Source organism: Micromesistius poutassou (genome assembly GCF_964030765.1).
Source record: "Micromesistius poutassou genome assembly, chromosome: 5".
NCBI classification, from domain to species: domain Eukaryota; kingdom Metazoa; phylum Chordata; class Actinopteri; order Gadiformes; family Gadidae; genus Micromesistius; species Micromesistius poutassou.
Window position 1 is genome coordinate 3997508 of NC_140275.1, and position 18882 is coordinate 4016389.

Genomic DNA, 18882 nt, shown 5'->3' on the forward strand with positions numbered 1-18882 from the left:
TTTCCTCAACTGAACCCCGAAAGGACAACTTTCCGTGAAGGTGGAACGGTCTCCTCCGTTTAAAAGAGGAATTGTCCCATGTAGTAACAGGCTGGAAACGGCTCCTTCAATGTACTCGATTTTTCACCCGACAGATCAATGGATTGCCTTTAGCAGCATTCATTAACCCTAAGCTTCAGTGAAGCACGTCAGGTGAAAGTGCTCGCAGTATGAGTTCTTATCTTTTAAAGTCAAAAAGTCTCAGCCACTCTGACCATATTCCCTCCTTCTATGTTCCACAAAGAAACACAGACAAGTCATCAACAACAGTGAACACATGACCGTGGTCATTATTCACTGCAGACTTCCTGCTTTAGAAGGAACATCATGTCTCTTCATCGTGGTTTGCGAGACCAAACACTTTGGAACAACATTTCTCAAGACAAGAACTATAGAAATGATCCCTGAAAGTACAGTCTTACCTCGGTACAGCGTGATCATTGGAAGCCATCGATTGGAACGACGTCATCACTAGTGGTAATTTAAGAAGTGTTTTCCTTGTGATTCAGAATTAACACAAATATCTATCTCTGCCGTGGCATTTGCAATATGTACCAGAGAACTCGACCTATTTTGCAAGTAGTGGTCCTGTGTTTTCACCTTCTTTGTGATGCCACCTTAACTTTAGACTCTGAATTTGAATTCCACGCCACTCCTCTGTTTTGCAGTTCTAAGTTTGGGTTTGGCAGGGACGCAATATTTCTTCCATGGCCCAGGTCCAAGTTCCCTTAAAAAACTTAGTCCATGGACTTTGCTTCAATGTGGCACAGTTAGGGTTTGAAAAAGTCTCAACGCACATCTCGGGGTCAACCACGACTCCAGTGGGACTCGAACCCACAACCTTTGAATGCCTTCTTCTGCTGTTCACTAGAAGTCCAACCCGCTATCCATTGCGCCACGGAGCCCTGTGCAGTGCCATTCTCTGGTCTATACTTTTTGAATTACCTGAAGGCAAATGTGTTTCCTTGTCCCATCTTCAATATGACATAAATTACTTGTTAGAGGGCCAAAAACCCTGTAGGCTATGAATGACACTTTTGTTAACCTTTGGTCGACGGCCTCGTCCTCCGGAATGTTTTCCTGATTTAAGCCTGTACTAAATTGGAATGCGTTCAGCCAGAATCGACGCTGACCAGGAACAAAGTTCGACAGTTTTGGTCATATCTGAGAAGCTTCCATCTTACACTTGTGCTACATTTTGACGTTGCCGAATACTGGAAAATGAATGAAACCCCAACATTTCCTCAACTGAACCCCGAAAGGACAACTTTCCGTGAAGGTGGAACGGTCTCCTCCGTTTAAAAGAGGAATTGTCCCATGTAGTAACAGGCTGGAAACGGCTCCTTCAATGTACTCGATTTTTCACCCGACAGATCAATGGATTGCCTTTAGCAGCATTCATTAACCCTAAGCTTCAGTGAAGCACGTCAGGTGAAAGTGCTCGCAGTATGAGTTCTTATCTTTTAAAGTCAAAAAGTCTCAGCCACTCTGACCATATTCCCTCCTTCTATGTTCCACAAAGAAACACAGACAAGTCATCAACAACAGTGAACACATGACCGTGGTCATTTTTCACTGCAGACTTCCTGCTTTAGAAGGAACATCATGTCTCTTCATCGTGGTTTGCGAGACCAAACACTTTGGAAGAACATTTCTCAAGACAAGAACTATAGAAATGATCCCTGAAAGTACAGTCTTACCTCGGTACAGCGTGATCATTGGAAGCCATCGATTGGAACGACGTCATCGCTAGTGGTAATTTAAGAAGTGTTTTCCTTGTGATTCAGAATTAACACAAATATCTATCTCTGCCGTGGCATTTGCAATATGTACCAGAGAACTCGACCTATTTTGCAAGTAGTGGTCCTGTGTTTTCACCTTCTTTGTGACGCCACCTTAACTTTAGACTCTGAATTTGAATTCCACGCCACTCCTCTGTTTTGCAGTTCTAAGTTTGGGTTTGGCAGGGACGCAATATTTCTTCCATGGCCCAGGTCCAAGTTCCCTTAAAAAACTTAGTCCATGGACTTTGCTTTAATGTGGCACAGTTAGGGTTAGCACATCTTACACTTGTGCTACATTTTGACGTTGCCGAATACTGGAAAATGAATGAAACCCCAACATTTCCTCAACTGAACCCCGAAAGGACAACTTTCCGTGAAGGTGGAACGGTCTCCTCCGTTTAAAAGAGGAATTGTCCCATGTAGTAACAGGCTGGAAACGGCTCCTTCAATCTACTCGATTTTTCACCCGACAGATCAATGGATTGCCTTTAGCAGCATTCATTAACCCTAAGCTTCAGTGAAGCACGTCAGGTGAAAGTGCTCGCAGTATGAGTTCTTATCTTTTAAAGTCAAAAAGTCTCAGCCACTCTGACCATATTCCCTCCTTCTATGTTCCACAAAGAAACACAGACAAGTCATCAACAACAGTGAACACATGACCGTGGTCATTATTCACTGCAGACTTCCTGCTTTAGAAGGAACATCATGTCTCTTCATCGTGGTTTGCGAGACCAAACACTTTGGAACAACATTTCTCAAGACAAGAACTATAGAAATGATCCCTGAAATTACAGTCTTACCTCGGTACAGCGTGATCATTGGAAGCCATCGATTGGAACGACGTCATCACTAGTGGTAATTTAAGAAGTGTTTTCCTTGTGATTCAGAATTAACACAAATATCTATCTCTGCCGTGGCATTTGCAATATGTACCAGAGAACTCGACCTATTTTGCAAGTAGTGGTCCTGTGTTTTCACCTTCTTTGTGACGCCACCTTAACTTTAGACTCTGAATTTGAATTCCACGCCACTCCTCTGTTTTGCAGTTCTAAGTTTGGGTTTGGCAGGGACGCAATATTTCTTCCATGGCCCAGGTCCAAGTTCCCTTAAAAAACTTAGTCCATTGACTTTGCTTTAATGTGGCACAGTTAGGGTTTGAAAAAGTCTCAACGCACATCTCGGGTTCAACCACGACTCCAGTAGGACTCGAACCCACAACCTTTGAATGCCTTCTTCTGCTGTTCACTAGAAGTCCAACGCGCTATCCATTGCGCCACGGAGCCCTGTGCAGTACCATTCTCTGGTCTATACTTTTTGAATTACCTGAAGGCAAATGTGTTTCCTTGTCCCATCTTCAATATGACATAAATTACTTGTTAGAGGGCCAAAAACCCTGTAGGCTGTGAATGACACTTTTGTTAACCTTTGGTCGACGGCCTCGTCCTCCGGAATGTTTTCCTGATTTAAGCCTGTACTAAATTGGAATGCGTTCAGCCAGAAGCGACGCTGACCAGGAACAAAGTTCGGCAGTTTTGGTCATATCTGAGAAGCTTCCATCTTACACTTGTGCTACATTTTGACGTTGCCGAATACTGGAAAATGAATGAAACCCCAACATTTCCTCAACTGAACCCCGAAAGGACAACTTTCCGTGAAGGTGGAACGGTCTCCTCCGTTTAAAAGAGGAATTGTCCCATGTAGTAACAGGCTGGAAACGGCTCCTTCAATCTACTCGATTTTTCACCCGACAGATCAATGGATTGCCTTTAGCAGCATTCATTAACCCTAAGCTTCAGTGAAGCACGTCAGGTGAAAGTGCTCGCAGTATGAGTTCTTATCTTTTAAAGTCAAAAAGTCTCAGCCACTCTGACCATATTCCCTCCTTCTATGATCCACAAAGAAACACAGACAAGTCATCAACAACAGTGAACACATGACCGTGGTCATTATTCACTGCAGACTTCCTGCTTTAGAAGGAACATCATGTCTCTTCATCGTGGTTTGCGAGACCAAACACTTTGGAAGAACATTTCTCAAGACAAGAACTATAGAAATGATCCCTGAAAGTACAGTCTTACCTCGGTACAGCGTGATCATTGGAAGCCATCGATTGGAACGACGTCATCACTAGTGGTAATTTAAGAAGTGTTTTCCTTGTGATTCAGAATTAACACAAATATCTATCTCTGCCGTGGCATTTGCAATATGTACCAGAGAACTCGACCTATTTTGCAAGTAGTGGTCCTGTGTTTTCACCTTCTTTGTGACGCCACCTTAACTTTAGACTCTGAATTTGAATTCCACGCCACTCCTCTGTTTTGCAGTTCTAAGTTTGGGTTTGGCAGGGACGCAATATTTCTTCCATGGCCCAGGTCCAAGTTCCCTTAAAAAACTTAGTCCATGGACTTTGCTTTAATGTGGCACAGTTAGGGTTAGCACATCTTACACTTGTGCTACATTTTGACGTTGCCGAATACTGGAAAATGAATGAAACCCCAACATTTCCTCAACTGAACCCCGAAAGGACAACTTTCCGTGAAGGTGGAACGGTCTCCTCCGTTTAAAAGAGGAATTGTCCCATGCAGTAACAGGCTGGAAACGGCTCCTTCAATGTACTCGATTTTTCACCCGACAGATCAATGGATTGCCTTTAGCAGCATTCATTAACCCTAAGCTTCAGTGAAGCACGTCAGGTGAAAGTGCTCGCAGTATGAGTTCTTATCTTTTAAAGTCAAAAAGTCTCAGCCACTCTGACCATATTCCATCCTTCTATGTTCCACAAAGAAACACAGACAAGTCATCAACAACAGTGAACAGATGACCGTGGTCATTTTTCACTGCAGACTTCCTGCTTTAGAAGGAACATCATGTCTCTTCATCGTGGTTTGCGAGACCAAACACTTTGGAAGAACATTTCTCAAGACAAGAACTATAGAAATGATCCCTGAAAGTACAGTCTTACCTCGGTACAGCGTGATCATTGGAAGCCATCGATTGGAACGACGTCATCGCTAGTGGTAATTTAAGAAGTGTTTTCCTTGTGATTCAGAATTAACACAAATATCTATCTCTGCCGTGGCATTTGCAATATGTACCAGAGAACTCGACCTATTTTGCAAGTAGTGGTCCTGTGTTTTCACCTTCTTTGTGACGCCACCTTAACTTTAGACTCTGAATTTGAATTCCACGCCACTCCTCTGTTTTGCAGTTCTAAGTTTGGGTTTGGCAGGGGTGCAATATTTCTTCCATGGCCCAGGTCCAAGTTCCCTTAAAAAACTTAGTCCATGGACTTTGCTTTAATGTGGCACAGTTAGGGTTAGCACATCTTACACTTGTGCTACATTTTGACGTTGCCGAATACTGGAAAATGAATGAAACCCCAACATTTCCTCAACTGAACCCCGAAAGGACAACTTTCCGTGAAGGTGGAACGGTCTCCTCCGTTTAAAAGAGGAATTGTCCCATGTAGTAACAGGCTGGAAACGGCTCCTTCAATCTACTCGATTTTTCACCCGACAGTTCAATGGATTGCCTTTAGCAGCATTCATTAACCCTAAGCTTCAGTGAAGCACGTCAGGTGAAAGTGCTCGCAGTATGAGTTCTTATCTTTTGAAGTCAAAAAGTCTCAGCCACTCTGACCATATTCCATCCTTCTATGTTCCACAAAGAAACACAGACAAGTCATCAACAACAGTGAACACATGACCGTGGTCATTACTCACTGCAGACTTCCTGCTTTAGAAGGAACATCATGTCTCTTCATCGTGGTTTGCGAGACCAAACACTTTGGAAGAACATTTCTCAAGACAAGAACTATAGAAATGATCCCTGAAAGTACAGTCTTACCTCGGTACAGCGTGATCATTGGAAGCCATCGATTGGAACGACGTCATCACTAGTGGTAATTTAAGAAGTGTTTTCCTTGTGATTCAGAATTAACACAAATATCTATCTCTGCCGTGGCATTTGCAATATGTACCAGAGAACTCGACCTATTTTGCAAGTAGTGGTCCTGTGTTTTCACCTTCTTTGTGACGCCACCTTAACTTTAGACTCTGAATTTGAATTCCACGCCACTCCTCTGTTTTGCAGTTCTAAGTTTGGGTTTGGCAGGGACGCAATATTTCTTCCATGGCCCAGGTCCAAGTTCCCTTAAAAAACTTAGTCCATTGACTTTGCTTTAATGTGGCACAGTTAGGGTTTGAAAAAGTCTCAACGCACATCTCGGGTTCAACCACGACTCCAGTAGGACTCGAACCCACAACCTTTGAATGCCTTCTTCTGCTGTTCACTAGAAGTCCAACGCGCTATCCATTGCGCCACGGAGCCCTGTGCAGTACCATTCTCTGGTCTATACTTTTTGAATTACCTGAAGGCAAATGTGTTTCCTTGTCCCATCTTCAATATGACATAAATTACTTGTTAGAGGGCCAAAAACCCTGTAGGCTGTGAATGACACTTTTGTTAACCTTTGGTCGACGGCCTCGTCCTCCGGAATGTTTTCCTGATTTAAGCCTGTACTAAATTGGAATGCGTTCAGCCAGAAGCGACGCTGACCAGGAACAAAGTTCGGCAGTTTTGGTCATATCTGAGAAGCTTCCATCTTACACTTGTGCTACATTTTGACGTTGCCGAATACTGGAAAATGAATGAAACCCCAACATTTCCTCAACTGAACCCCGAAAGGACAACTTTCCGTGAAGGTGGAACGGTCTCCTCCGTTTAAAAGAGGAATTGTCCCATGTAGTAACAGGCTGGAAACGGCTCCTTCAATCTACTCGATTTTTCACCCGACAGATCAATGGATTGCCTTTAGCAGCATTCATTAACCCTAAGCTTCAGTGAAGCACGTCAGGTGAAAGTGCTCGCAGTATGAGTTCTTATCTTTTAAAGTCAAAAAGTCTCAGCCACTCTGACCATATTCCCTCCTTCTATGATCCACAAAGAAACACAGACAAGTCATCAACAACAGTGAACACATGACCGTGGTCATTATTCACTGCAGACTTCCTGCTTTAGAAGGAACATCATGTCTCTTCATCGTGGTTTGCGAGACCAAACACTTTGGAAGAACATTTCTCAAGACAAGAACTATAGAAATGATCCCTGAAAGTACAGTCTTACCTCGGTACAGCGTGATCATTGGAAGCCATCGATTGGAACGACGTCATCACTAGTGGTAATTTAAGAAGTGTTTTCCTTGTGATTCAGAATTAACACAAATATCTATCTCTGCCGTGGCATTTGCAATATGTACCAGAGAACTCGACCTATTTTGCAAGTAGTGGTCCTGTGTTTTCACCTTCTTTGTGACGCCACCTTAACTTTAGACTCTGAATTTGAATTCCACGCCACTCCTCTGTTTTGCAGTTCTAAGTTTGGGTTTGGCAGGGACGCAATATTTCTTCCATGGCCCAGGTCCAAGTTCCCTTAAAAAACTTAGTCCATGGACTTTGCTTTAATGTGGCACAGTTAGGGTTAGCACATCTTACACTTGTGCTACATTTTGACGTTGCCGAATACTGGAAAATGAATGAAACCCCAACATTTCCTCAACTGAACCCCGAAAGGACAACTTTCCGTGAAGGTGGAACGGTCTCCTCCGTTTAAAAGAGGAATTGTCCCATGCAGTAACAGGCTGGAAACGGCTCCTTCAATGTACTCGATTTTTCACCCGACAGATCAATGGATTGCCTTTAGCAGCATTCATTAACCCTAAGCTTCAGTGAAGCACGTCAGGTGAAAGTGCTCGCAGTATGAGTTCTTATCTTTTAAAGTCAAAAAGTCTCAGCCACTCTGACCATATTCCATCCTTCTATGTTCCACAAAGAAACACAGACAAGTCATCAACAACAGTGAACAGATGACCGTGGTCATTTTTCACTGCAGACTTCCTGCTTTAGAAGGAACATCATGTCTCTTCATCGTGGTTTGCGAGACCAAACACTTTGGAAGAACATTTCTCAAGACAAGAACTATAGAAATGATCCCTGAAAGTACAGTCTTACCTCGGTACAGCGTGATCATTGGAAGCCATCGATTGGAACGACGTCATCGCTAGTGGTAATTTAAGAAGTGTTTTCCTTGTGATTCAGAATTAACACAAATATCTATCTCTGCCGTGGCATTTGCAATATGTACCAGAGAACTCGACCTATTTTGCAAGTAGTGGTCCTGTGTTTTCACCTTCTTTGTGACGCCACCTTAACTTTAGACTCTGAATTTGAATTCCACGCCACTCCTCTGTTTTGCAGTTCTAAGTTTGGGTTTGGCAGGGGTGCAATATTTCTTCCATGGCCCAGGTCCAAGTTCCCTTAAAAAACTTAGTCCATGGACTTTGCTTTAATGTGGCACAGTTAGGGTTAGCACATCTTACACTTGTGCTACATTTTGACGTTGCCGAATACTGGAAAATGAATGAAACCCCAACATTTCCTCAACTGAACCCCGAAAGGACAACTTTCCGTGAAGGTGGAACGGTCTCCTCCGTTTAAAAGAGGAATTGTCCCATGTAGTAACAGGCTGGAAACGGCTCCTTCAATCTACTCGATTTTTCACCCGACAGTTCAATGGATTGCCTTTAGCAGCATTCATTAACCCTAAGCTTCAGTGAAGCACGTCAGGTGAAAGTGCTCGCAGTATGAGTTCTTATCTTTTGAAGTCAAAAAGTCTCAGCCACTCTGACCATATTCCATCCTTCTATGTTCCACAAAGAAACACAGACAAGTCATCAACAACAGTGAACACATGACCGTGGTCATTACTCACTGCAGACTTCCTGCTTTAGAAGGAACATCATGTCTCTTCATCGTGGTTTGCGAGACCAAACACTTTGGAAGAACATTTCTCAAGACAAGAACTATAGAAATGATCCCTGAAAGTACAGTCTTACCTCGGTACAGCGTGATCATTGGAAGCCATCGATTGGAACGACGTCATCACTAGTGGTAATTTAAGAAGTGTTTTCCTTGTGATTCAGAATTAACACAAATATCTATCTCTGCCGTGGCATTTGCAATATGTACCAGAGAACTCGACCTATTTTGCAAGTAGTGGTCCTGTGTTTTCACCTTCTTTGTGACGCCACCTTAACTTTAGACTCTGAATTTGAATTCCACGCCACTCCTCTGTTTTGCAGTTCTAAGTTTGGGTTTGGCAGGGACGCAATATTTCTTCCATGGCCCAGGTCCAAGTTCCCTTAAAAAACTTAGTCCATTGACTTTGCTTTAATGTGGCACAGTTAGGGTTTGAAAAAGTCTCAACGCACATCTCGGGTTCAACCACGACTCCAGTAGGACTCGAACCCACAACCTTTGAATGCCTTCTTCTGCTGTTCACTAGAAGTCCAACGCGCTATCCATTGCGCCACGGAGCCCTGTGCAGTACCATTCTCTGGTCTATACTTTTTGAATTACCTGAAGGCAAATGTGTTTCCTTGTCCCATCTTCAATATGACATAAATTACTTGTTAGAGGGCCAAAAACCCTGTAGGCTGTGAATGACACTTTTGTTAACCTTTGGTCGACGGCCTCGTCCTCCGGAATGTTTTCCTGATTTAAGCCTGTACTAAATTGGAATGCGTTCAGCCAGAAGCGACGCTGACCAGGAACAAAGTTCGGCAGTTTTGGTCATATCTGAGAAGCTTCCATCTTACACTTGTGCTACATTTTGACGTTGCCGAATACTGGAAAATGAATGAAACCCCAACATTTCCTCAACTGAACCCCGAAAGGACAACTTTCCGTGAAGGTGGAACGGTCTCCTCCGTTTAAAAGAGGAATTGTCCCATGTAGTAACAGGCTGGAAACGGCTCCTTCAATCTACTCGATTTTTCACCCGACAGATCAATGGATTGCCTTTAGCAGCATTCATTAACCCTAAGCTTCAGTGAAGCACGTCAGGTGAAAGTGCTCGCAGTATGAGTTCTTATCTTTTAAAGTCAAAAAGTCTCAGCCACTCTGACCATATTCCCTCCTTCTATGATCCACAAAGAAACACAGACAAGTCATCAACAACAGTGAACACATGACCGTGGTCATTATTCACTGCAGACTTCCTGCTTTAGAAGGAACATCATGTCTCTTCATCGTGGTTTGCGAGACCAAACACTTTGGAAGAACATTTCTCAAGACAAGAACTATAGAAATGATCCCTGAAAGTACAGTCTTACCTCGGTACAGCGTGATCATTGGAAGCCATCGATTGGAACGACGTCATCACTAGTGGTAATTTAAGAAGTGTTTTCCTTGTGATTCAGAATTAACACAAATATCTATCTCTGCCGTGGCATTTGCAATATGTACCAGAGAACTCGACCTATTTTGCAAGTAGTGGTCCTGTGTTTTCACCTTCTTTGTGACGCCACCTTAACTTTAGACTCTGAATTTGAATTCCACGCCACTCCTCTGTTTTGCAGTTCTAAGTTTGGGTTTGGCAGGGACGCAATATTTCTTCCATGGCCCAGGTCCAAGTTCCCTTAAAAAACTTAGTCCATGGACTTTGCTTTAATGTGGCACAGTTAGGGTTTGAAAAAGTCTCAACGCACATCTCGGGTTCAACCACGACTCCAGTGGGACTCGAACCCACAACCTTTGAATGCCTTCTTCTGCTGTTCACTAGAAGTCCAACGCGCTATCCATTGCGCCACGGAGCCCTGTGCAGTACCATTCTCTGGTCTATACTTTTTGAATTACCTGAAGGCAAATGTGTTTCCTTGTCCCATCTTCAATATGACATAAATTACTTGTTAGAGGGCCAAAAACCCTGTAGGCTGTGAATGACACTTTTGTTAACCTTTGGTCGACGGCCTCGTCCTCCGGAATGTTTTCCTGATTTAAGCCTGTACTAAATTGGAATGCGTTCAGCCAGAAGCGACGCTGACCAGGAACAAAGTTCGGCAGTTTTGGTCATATCTGAGAAGCTTCCATCTTACACTTGTGCTACATTTTGACGTTGCCGAATACTGGAAAATGAATGAAACCCCAACATTTCCTCAACTGAACCCCGAAAGGACAACTTTCCGTGAAGGTGGAACGGTCTCCTCCGTTTAAAAGAGGAATTGTCCCATGTAGTAACAGGCTGGAAACGGCTCCTTCAATCTACTCGATTTTTCACCCGACAGATCAATGGATTGCCTTTAGCAGCATTCATTAACCCTAAGCTTCAGTGAAGCACGTCAGGTGAAAGTGCTCGCAGTATGAGTTCTTATCTTTTAAAGTCAAAAAGTCTCAGCCACTCTGACCATATTCCCTCCTTCTATGATCCACAAAGAAACACAGACAAGTCATCAACAACAGTGAACACATGACCGTGGTCATTATTCACTGCAGACTTCCTGCTTTAGAAGGAACATCATGTCTCTTCATCGTGGTTTGCGAGACCAAACACTTTGGAAGAACATTTCTCAAGACAAGAACTATAGAAATGATCCCTGAAAGTACAGTCTTACCTCGGTACAGCGTGATCATTGGAAGCCATCGATTGGAACGACGTCATCACTAGTGGTAATTTAAGAAGTGTTTTCCTTGTGATTCAGAATTAACACAAATATCTATCTCTGCCGTGGCATTTGCAATATGTACCAGAGAACTCGACCTATTTTGCAAGTAGTGGTCCTGTGTTTTCACCTTCTTTGTGACGCCACCTTAACTTTAGACTCTGAATTTGAATTCCACGCCACTCCTCTGTTTTGCAGTTCTAAGTTTGGGTTTGGCAGGGACGCAATATTTCTTCCATGGCCCAGGTCCAAGTTCCCTTAAAAAACTTAGTCCATGGACTTTGCTTTAATGTGGCACAGTTAGGGTTTGAAAAAGTCTCAACGCACATCTCGGGTTCAACCACGACTCCAGTGGGACTCGAACCCACAACCTTTGAATGCCTTCTTCTGCTGTTCACTAGAAGTCCAACGCGCTATCCATTGCGCCACGGAGCCCTGTGCAGTACCATTCTCTGGTCTATACTTTTTGAATTACCTGAAGGCAAATGTGTTTCCTTGTCCCATCTTCAATATGACATAAATTACTTGTTAGAGGGCCAAAAACCCTGTAGGCTGTGAATGACACTTTTGTTAACCTTTGGTCGACGGCCTCGTCCTCCGGAATGTTTTCCTGATTTAAGCCTGTACTAAATTGGAATGCGTTCAGCCAGAAGCGACGCTGACCAGGAACAAAGTTCGGCAGTTTTGGTCATATCTGAGAAGCTTCCATCTTACACTTGTGCTACATTTTGACGTTGCCGAATACTGGAAAATGAATGAAACCCCAACATTTCCTCAACTGAACCCCGAAAGGACAACTTTCCGTGAAGGTGGAACGGTCTCCTCCGTTTAAAAGAGGAATTGTCCCATGCAGTAACAGGCTGGAAACGGCTCCTTCAATGTACTCGATTTTTCACCCGACAGATCAATGGATTGCCTTTAGCAGCATTCATTAACCCTAAGCTTCAGTGAAGCACGTCAGGTGAAAGTGCTCGCAGTATGAGTTCTTATCTTTTAAAGTCAAAAAGTCTCAGCCACTCTGACCATATTCCATCCTTCTATGTTCCACAAAGTAACACAGACAAGTCATCAACAACAGTGAACACATGACCGTGGTCATTTTTCACTGCAGACTTCCTGCTTTAGAAGGAACATCATGTCTCTTCATCGTGGTTTGCGAGACCAAACACTTTGGAACAACATTTCTCAAGACAAGAACTATAGAAATGATCCCTGAAAGTACAGTCTTACCTCGGTACAGCGTGATCATTGGAAGCCATCGATTGGAACGACGTCATCACTAGTGGTAATTTAAGAAGTGTTTTCCTTGTGATTCAGAATTAACACAAATATCTATCTCTGCCGTGGCATTTGCAATATGTACCAGAGAACTCGACCTATTTTGCAAGTAGTGGTCCTGTGTTATCACCTTCTTTGTGACGCCACCTTAACTTTAGACTCTGAATTTGAATTCCACGCCACTCCTCTGTTTTGCAGTTCTAAGTTTGGGTTTGGCAGGGACGCAATATTTCTTCCATGGCCCAGGTCCAAGTTCCCTTAAAAAACTTAGTCCATTGACTTTGCTTTAATGTGGCACAGTTAGGGTTTGAAAAAGTCTCAACGCACATCTCGGGTTCAACCACGACTCCAGTAGGACTCGAACCCACAACCTTTGAATGCCTTCTTCTGCTGTTCACTAGAAGTCCAACGCGCTATCCATTGCGCCACGGAGCCCTGTGCAGTACCATTCTCTGGTCTATACTTTTTGAATTACCTGAAGGCAAATGTGTTTCCTTGTCCCATCTTCAATATGACATAAATTACTTGTTAGAGGGCCAAAAACCCTGTAGGCTGTGAATGACACTTTTGTTAACCTTTGGTCGACGGCCTCGTCCTCCGGAATGTTTTCCTGATTTAAGCCTGTACTAAATTGGAATGCGTTCAGCCAGAAGCGACGCTGACCAGGAACAAAGTTCGGCAGTTTTGGTCATATCTGAGAAGCTTCCATCTTACACTTGTGCTACATTTTGACGTTGCCGAATACTGGAAAATGAATGAAACCCCAACATTTCCTCAACTGAACCCCGAAAGGACAACTTTCCGTGAAGGTGGAACGGTCTCCTCCGTTTAAAAGAGGAATTGTCCCATGCAGTAACAGGCTGGAAACGGCTCCTTCAATGTACTCGATTTTTCACCCAACAGATCAATGGATTGCCTTTAGCAGCATTAATTAACCCTAAGCTTCAGTGAAGCACGTCAGGTGAAAGTGCTCGCAGTATGAGTTCTTATCTTTTAAAGTCAAAAAGTCTCAGCCACTCTGACCATATTCCATCCTTCTATGTTCCACAAAGAAACACAGACAAGTCATCAACAACAGTGAACACATGACCGTGGTCATTTTTCACTGCAGACTTCCTGCTTTAGAATGAACATCATGTCTCTTCATCGTGGTTTGCGAGACCAAACACTTTGGAAGAACATTTCTCAAGACAAGAACTATAGAAATGATCCCTGAAAGTACAGTCTTACCTCGGTACAGCGTGATCATTGGAAGCCATCGATTGGAACGACGTCATCACTAGTGGTAATTTAAGAAGTGTTTTCCTTGTGATTCAGAATTAACACAAATATCTATCTCTGCCGTGGCATTTGCAATATGTACCAGAGAACTCGACCTATTTTGCAAGTAGTGGTCCTGTGTTTTCACCTTCTTTGTGACGCCACCTTAACTTTAGACTCTGAATTTGAATTCCACGCCACTCCTCTGTTTTGCAGTTCTAAGTTTGGGTTTGGCAGGGACGCAATATTTCTTCCATGGCCCAGGTCCAAGTTCCCTTAAAAAACTTAGTCCATGGACTTTGCTTTAATGTGGCACAGTTAGGGTTAGCACATCTTACACTTGTGCTACATTTTGACGTTGCCGAATACTGGAAAATGAATGAAACCCCAACATTTCCTCAACTGAACCCCGAAAGGACAACTTTCCGTGAAGGTGGAACGGTCTCCTCCGTTTAAAAGAGGAATTGTCCCATGTAGTAACAGGCTGGAAACGGCTCCTTCAATCTACTCGATTTTTCACCCGACAGATCAATGGATTGCCTTTAGCAGCATTCATTAACCCTAAGCTTCAGTGAAGCACGTCAGGTGAAAGTGCTCGCAGTATGAGTTCTTATCTTTTAAAGTCAAAAAGTCTCAGCCACTCTGACCATATTCCCTCCTTCTATGTTCCACAAAGAAACACAGACAAGTCATCAACAACAGTGAACACATGACCGTGGTCATTATTCACTGCAGACTTCCTGCTTTAGAAGGAACATCATGTCTCTTCATCGTGGTTTGCGAGACCAAACACTTTGGAACAACATTTCTCAAGACAAGAACTATAGAAATGATCCCTGAAAGTACAGTCTTACCTCGGTACAGCGTGATCATTGGAAGCCATCGATTGGAACGACGTCATCACTAGTGGTAATTTAAGAAGTGTTTTCCTTGTGATTCAGAATTAACACAAATATCTATCTCTGCCGTGGCATTTGCAATATGTACCAGAGAACTCGACCTATTTTGCAAGTAGTGGTCCTGTGTTTTCACCTTCTTTGTGACGCCACCTTAACTTTAGACTCTGAATTTGAATTCCACGCCACTCCTCTGTTTTGCAGTTCTAAGTTTGGGTTTGGCAGGGACGCAATATTTCTTCCATGGCCCAGGTCCAAGTTCCCTTAAAAAACTTAGTCCATTGACTTTGCTTTAATGTGGCACAGTTAGGGTTTGAAAAAGTCTCAACGCACATCTCGGGTTCAACCACGACTCCAGTAGGACTCGAACCCACAACCTTTGAATGCCTTCTTCTGCTGTTCACTAGAAGTCCAACGCGCTATCCTTTGCGCCACGGAGCCCTGTGCAGTACCATTCTCTGGTCTATACTTTTTGAATTACCTGAAGGCAAATGTGTTTCCTTGTCCCATCTTCAATATGACATAAATTACTTGTTAGAGGGCCAAAAACCCTGTAGGCTGTGAATGACACTTTTGTTAACCTTTGGTCGACGGCCTCGTCCTCCGGAATGTTTTCCTGATTTAAGCCTGTACTAAATTGGAATGCGTTCAGCCAGAAGCGACGCTGACCAGGAACAAAGTTCGGCAGTTTTGGTCATATCTGAGAAGCTTCCATCTTACACTTGTGCTACATTTTGACGTTGCCGAATACTGGAAAATGAATGAAACCCCAACATTTCCTCAACTGAACCCCGAAAGGACAACTTTCCGTGAAGGTGGAACGGTCTCCTCCGTTTAAAAGAGGAATTGTCCCATGTAGTAACAGGCTGGAAACGGCTCCTTCAATCTACTCGATTTTTCACCCGACAGATCAATGGATTGCCTTTAGCAGCATTCATTAACCCTAAGCTTCAGTGAAGCACGTCAGGTGAAAGTGCTCGCAGTATGAGTTCTTATCTTTTAATGTCAAAAAGTCTCAGCCACTCTGACCATATTCCCTCCTTCTATGTTCCACAAAGAAACACAGACAAGTCATCAACAACAGTGAACACATGACCGTGGTCATTATTCACTGCAGACTTCCTGCTTTAGAAGGAACATCATGTCTCTTCATCGTGGTTTGCGAGACCAAACACTTTGGAAGAACATTTCTCAAGACAAGAACTATAGAAATGATCCCTGAAAGTACAGTCTTACCTCGGTACAGCGTGATCATTGGAAGCCATCGATTGGAACGACGTCATCACTAGTGGTAATTTAAGAAGTGTTTTCCTTGTGATTCAGAATTAACACAAATATCTATCTCTGCCGTGGCATTTGCAATATGTACCAGAGAACTCGACCTATTTTGCAAGTAGTGGTCCTGTGTTTTCACCTTCTTTGTGACGCCACCTTAACTTTAGACTCTGAATTTGAATTCCACGCCACTCCTCTGTTTTGCAGTTCTAAGTTTGGGTTTGGCAGGGACGCAATATTTCTTCCATGGCCCAGGTCCAAGTTCCCTTAAAAAACTTAGTCCATGGACTTTGCTTTAATGTGGCACAGTTAGGGTTAGCACATCTTACACTTGTGCTACATTTTGACGTTGCCGAATACTGGAAAATGAATGAAACCCCAACATTTCCTCAACTGAACCCCGAAAGGACAACTTTCCGTGAAGGTGGAACGGTCTCCTCCGTTTAAAAGAGGAATTGTCCCATGCAGTAACAGGCTGGAAACGGCTCCTTCAATGTACTCGATTTTTCACCCGACAGATCAATGGATTGCCTTTAGCAGCATTCATTAACCCTAAGCTTCAGTGAAGCACGTCAGGTGAAAGTGCTCGCAGTATGAGTTCTTATCTTTTAAAGTCAAAAAGTCTCAGCCACTCTGACCATATTCCATCCTTCTATGTTCCACAAAGAAACACAGACAAGTCATCAACAACAGTGAACAGATGACCGTGGTCATTTTTCACTGCAGACTTCCTGCTTTAGAAGGAACATCATGTCTCTTCATCGTGGTTTGCGAGACCAAACACTTTGGAAGAACATTTCTCAAGACAAGAACTATAGAAATGATCCCTGAAAGTACAGTCTTACCTCGGTACAGCGTGATCATTGGAAGCCATCGATTGGAACGACGTCATCGCTAGTGGTAATTTAAGAAGTGTTTTCCTTGTGATTCAGAATTAACACAAATATCTATCTCTGCCGTGGCATTTGCAATATGTACCAGAGAACTCGACCTATTTTGCAAGTAGTGGTCCTGTGTTTTCACCTTCTTTGTGACGCCACCTTAACTTTAGACTCTGAATTTGAATTCCACGCCACTCCTCTGTTTTGCAGTTCTAAGTTTGGGTTTGGCAGGGACGCAATATTTCTTCCATGGCCCAGGTCCAAGTTCCCTTAAAAAACTTAGTCCATGGACTTTGCTTTAATGTGGCACAGTTAGGGTTAGCACATCTTACACTTGTGCTACATTTTGACGTTGCCGAATACTGGAAAATGAATGAAACCCCAACATTTCCTCAACTGAACCCCGAAAGGACAACTTTCCGTGAAGGTGGAACGGTCTCCTCCGTTTAAAAGAGGAATTGTCCCATGCAGTAACAGGCTGGAAACGGCTCCTTCAATGTACTCGATTTTTCACCCGACAGATCAATGGATTGCCTTTAGCAGCATTCATTAACCCTAAGCTTCAGTGAAGCACGTCAGGTGAAAGTGCTCGCAGTATGAGTTCTTATCTTTTAAAGTCAAAAAGTCTCAGCCACTCTGACCATATTCCATCCTTCTATGTTCCACAAAGAAACACAGACAAGTCATCAACAACAGTGAACAGATGACCGTGGTCATTTTTCACTGCAGACTTCCTGCTTTAGAAGGAACATCATGTCTCTTCATCGTGGTTTGCGAGACCAAACACTTTGGAAGAACATTTCTCAAGACAAGAACTATAGAAATGATCCCTGAAAGTACAGTCTTACCTCGGTACAGCGTGATCATTGGAAGCCATCGATTGGAACGACGTCATCGCTAGTGGTAATTTAAGAAGTGTTTTCCTTGTGATTCAGAATTAACACAAATATCTATCTCTGCCGTGGCATTTGCAATATGTACCAGAGAACTCGACCTATTTTGCAAGTAGTGGTCCTGTGTTTTCACCTTCTTTGTGACGCCACCTTAACTTTAGACTCTGAATTTGAATTCCACGCCACTCCTCTGTTTTGCAGTTCTAAGTTTGGGTTTGGCAGGGACGCAATATTTCTTCCATGGCCCAGGTCCAAGTTCCCTTAAAAAACTTAGTCCATGGACTTTGCTTTAATGTGGCACAGTTAGGGTTAGCACATCTTACACTTGTGCTACATTTTGACGTTGCCGAATACTGGAAAATGAATGAAACCCCAACATTTCCTCAACTGAACCCCGAAAGGACAACTTTCCGTGAAGGTGGAACGGTCTCCTCCGTTTAAAAGAGGAATTGTCCCATGCAGTAACAGGCTGGAAACGGCTCCTTCAATGTACTCGATTTTTCACCCGACAGATCAATGGATTGCCTTTAGCAGCATTCATTAACCCTAAGCTTCAGTGAAGCACGTCAGGTGAAAGTGCTCGCAGTATGAGTTCTTATCTTTTAAAGTCAAAAAGTCTCAGCCACTCTGACCATATTCCATCCTTCTATGTTCCACAAAGAAACACAGACAAGTCATCAACAACAGTGAACAGATGACCGTGGTCATTTTTCACTGCAGACTTCCTGCTTTAGAAGGAACATCATGTCTCTTCATCGTGGTTTGCGAGACCAAACACTTTGGAAGAACATTTCTCAAGACAAGAACTATAGAAATGATCCCTGAAAGTACAGTCTTACCTCGGTACAGCGTGATCATTGGAAGCCATCGATTGGAACGACGTCATCGCTAGTGGTAATTTAAGAAGTGTTTTCCTTGTGATTCAGAATTAACACAAATATCTATCTCTGCCGTGGCATTTGCAATATGTACCAGAGAACTCGACCTATTTTGCAAGTAGTGGTCCTGTGTTTTCACCTTCTTTGTGACGCCACCTTAACTTTAGACTCTGAATTTGAATTCCACGCCACTCCTCTGTTT

At 43.2% G+C, this 18882-nt stretch overlaps 26 non-coding genes across 26 annotated transcripts; all 26 read right to left on the bottom strand.

Annotated features, from left to right (window-relative positions):
- Positions 1 to 243: 243 nt before the first annotated feature.
- Positions 244 to 459, bottom strand: LOC311344140 (small nucleolar RNA U3). Its single transcript, XR_014633608.1, has one exon. It is a non-coding gene; the product is annotated as a small nucleolar RNA U3 (small nucleolar RNA).
- Positions 460 to 852: 393 nt separating this feature from the next.
- Positions 853 to 944, bottom strand: AC3HAE_014260 (transfer RNA arginine (anticodon UCU)). The gene is given in 2 exon segments: positions 853 to 888; positions 908 to 944. It is a non-coding gene; the product is annotated as a tRNA-Arg (tRNA).
- Positions 945 to 1521: 577 nt separating this feature from the next.
- Positions 1522 to 1737, bottom strand: LOC311344148 (small nucleolar RNA U3). The gene has a single exon (XR_014633615.1). It is a non-coding gene; the product is annotated as a small nucleolar RNA U3 (small nucleolar RNA).
- A 668-nt stretch (positions 1738 to 2405) lies between these two features.
- Positions 2406 to 2621, bottom strand: LOC311344101 (small nucleolar RNA U3). The gene has a single exon (XR_014633572.1). It is a non-coding gene; the product is annotated as a small nucleolar RNA U3 (small nucleolar RNA).
- A 393-nt stretch (positions 2622 to 3014) lies between these two features.
- On the bottom strand, positions 3015 to 3106 carry AC3HAE_014261 (transfer RNA arginine (anticodon UCU)). Its single transcript is given in 2 exon segments — positions 3015 to 3050; positions 3070 to 3106. It is a non-coding gene; the product is annotated as a tRNA-Arg (tRNA).
- Positions 3107 to 3683: 577 nt separating this feature from the next.
- On the bottom strand, positions 3684 to 3899 carry LOC311344026 (small nucleolar RNA U3). Its single transcript, XR_014633503.1, has one exon. It is a non-coding gene; the product is annotated as a small nucleolar RNA U3 (small nucleolar RNA).
- A 668-nt stretch (positions 3900 to 4567) lies between these two features.
- Positions 4568 to 4783, bottom strand: LOC311344077 (small nucleolar RNA U3). Its single transcript, XR_014633550.1, has one exon. It is a non-coding gene; the product is annotated as a small nucleolar RNA U3 (small nucleolar RNA).
- A 668-nt stretch (positions 4784 to 5451) lies between these two features.
- LOC311344043 (small nucleolar RNA U3) lies at positions 5452 to 5667 on the bottom strand. Its single transcript, XR_014633519.1, has one exon. It is a non-coding gene; the product is annotated as a small nucleolar RNA U3 (small nucleolar RNA).
- A 393-nt stretch (positions 5668 to 6060) lies between these two features.
- AC3HAE_014262 (transfer RNA arginine (anticodon UCU)) lies at positions 6061 to 6152 on the bottom strand. Its single transcript is given in 2 exon segments — positions 6061 to 6096; positions 6116 to 6152. It is a non-coding gene; the product is annotated as a tRNA-Arg (tRNA).
- A 577-nt stretch (positions 6153 to 6729) lies between these two features.
- LOC311344027 (small nucleolar RNA U3) lies at positions 6730 to 6945 on the bottom strand. The gene has a single exon (XR_014633504.1). It is a non-coding gene; the product is annotated as a small nucleolar RNA U3 (small nucleolar RNA).
- A 668-nt stretch (positions 6946 to 7613) lies between these two features.
- On the bottom strand, positions 7614 to 7829 carry LOC311344078 (small nucleolar RNA U3). The gene has a single exon (XR_014633551.1). It is a non-coding gene; the product is annotated as a small nucleolar RNA U3 (small nucleolar RNA).
- Positions 7830 to 8497: 668 nt separating this feature from the next.
- On the bottom strand, positions 8498 to 8713 carry LOC311344045 (small nucleolar RNA U3). The gene has a single exon (XR_014633521.1). It is a non-coding gene; the product is annotated as a small nucleolar RNA U3 (small nucleolar RNA).
- Positions 8714 to 9106: 393 nt separating this feature from the next.
- AC3HAE_014264 (transfer RNA arginine (anticodon UCU)) lies at positions 9107 to 9198 on the bottom strand. Its single transcript is given in 2 exon segments — positions 9107 to 9142; positions 9162 to 9198. It is a non-coding gene; the product is annotated as a tRNA-Arg (tRNA).
- A 577-nt stretch (positions 9199 to 9775) lies between these two features.
- Positions 9776 to 9991, bottom strand: LOC311344028 (small nucleolar RNA U3). The gene has a single exon (XR_014633505.1). It is a non-coding gene; the product is annotated as a small nucleolar RNA U3 (small nucleolar RNA).
- A 393-nt stretch (positions 9992 to 10384) lies between these two features.
- AC3HAE_014266 (transfer RNA arginine (anticodon UCU)) lies at positions 10385 to 10476 on the bottom strand. Its single transcript is given in 2 exon segments — positions 10385 to 10420; positions 10440 to 10476. It is a non-coding gene; the product is annotated as a tRNA-Arg (tRNA).
- Positions 10477 to 11053: 577 nt separating this feature from the next.
- On the bottom strand, positions 11054 to 11269 carry LOC311344029 (small nucleolar RNA U3). Its single transcript, XR_014633506.1, has one exon. It is a non-coding gene; the product is annotated as a small nucleolar RNA U3 (small nucleolar RNA).
- A 393-nt stretch (positions 11270 to 11662) lies between these two features.
- On the bottom strand, positions 11663 to 11754 carry AC3HAE_014267 (transfer RNA arginine (anticodon UCU)). The gene is given in 2 exon segments: positions 11663 to 11698; positions 11718 to 11754. It is a non-coding gene; the product is annotated as a tRNA-Arg (tRNA).
- A 577-nt stretch (positions 11755 to 12331) lies between these two features.
- On the bottom strand, positions 12332 to 12547 carry LOC311344099 (small nucleolar RNA U3). Its single transcript, XR_014633570.1, has one exon. It is a non-coding gene; the product is annotated as a small nucleolar RNA U3 (small nucleolar RNA).
- A 393-nt stretch (positions 12548 to 12940) lies between these two features.
- On the bottom strand, positions 12941 to 13032 carry AC3HAE_014268 (transfer RNA arginine (anticodon UCU)). The gene is given in 2 exon segments: positions 12941 to 12976; positions 12996 to 13032. It is a non-coding gene; the product is annotated as a tRNA-Arg (tRNA).
- A 577-nt stretch (positions 13033 to 13609) lies between these two features.
- On the bottom strand, positions 13610 to 13825 carry LOC311344096 (small nucleolar RNA U3). Its single transcript, XR_014633568.1, has one exon. It is a non-coding gene; the product is annotated as a small nucleolar RNA U3 (small nucleolar RNA).
- Positions 13826 to 14493: 668 nt separating this feature from the next.
- Positions 14494 to 14709, bottom strand: LOC311344142 (small nucleolar RNA U3). The gene has a single exon (XR_014633609.1). It is a non-coding gene; the product is annotated as a small nucleolar RNA U3 (small nucleolar RNA).
- Positions 14710 to 15102: 393 nt separating this feature from the next.
- On the bottom strand, positions 15103 to 15194 carry AC3HAE_014269 (transfer RNA arginine (anticodon UCU)). Its single transcript is given in 2 exon segments — positions 15103 to 15138; positions 15158 to 15194. It is a non-coding gene; the product is annotated as a tRNA-Arg (tRNA).
- A 577-nt stretch (positions 15195 to 15771) lies between these two features.
- On the bottom strand, positions 15772 to 15987 carry LOC311344044 (small nucleolar RNA U3). The gene has a single exon (XR_014633520.1). It is a non-coding gene; the product is annotated as a small nucleolar RNA U3 (small nucleolar RNA).
- A 668-nt stretch (positions 15988 to 16655) lies between these two features.
- LOC311344079 (small nucleolar RNA U3) lies at positions 16656 to 16871 on the bottom strand. Its single transcript, XR_014633552.1, has one exon. It is a non-coding gene; the product is annotated as a small nucleolar RNA U3 (small nucleolar RNA).
- A 668-nt stretch (positions 16872 to 17539) lies between these two features.
- Positions 17540 to 17755, bottom strand: LOC311344081 (small nucleolar RNA U3). The gene has a single exon (XR_014633554.1). It is a non-coding gene; the product is annotated as a small nucleolar RNA U3 (small nucleolar RNA).
- Positions 17756 to 18423: 668 nt separating this feature from the next.
- On the bottom strand, positions 18424 to 18639 carry LOC311344082 (small nucleolar RNA U3). The gene has a single exon (XR_014633555.1). It is a non-coding gene; the product is annotated as a small nucleolar RNA U3 (small nucleolar RNA).
- Between the last annotated feature and the right edge of the window lie 243 nt (positions 18640 to 18882).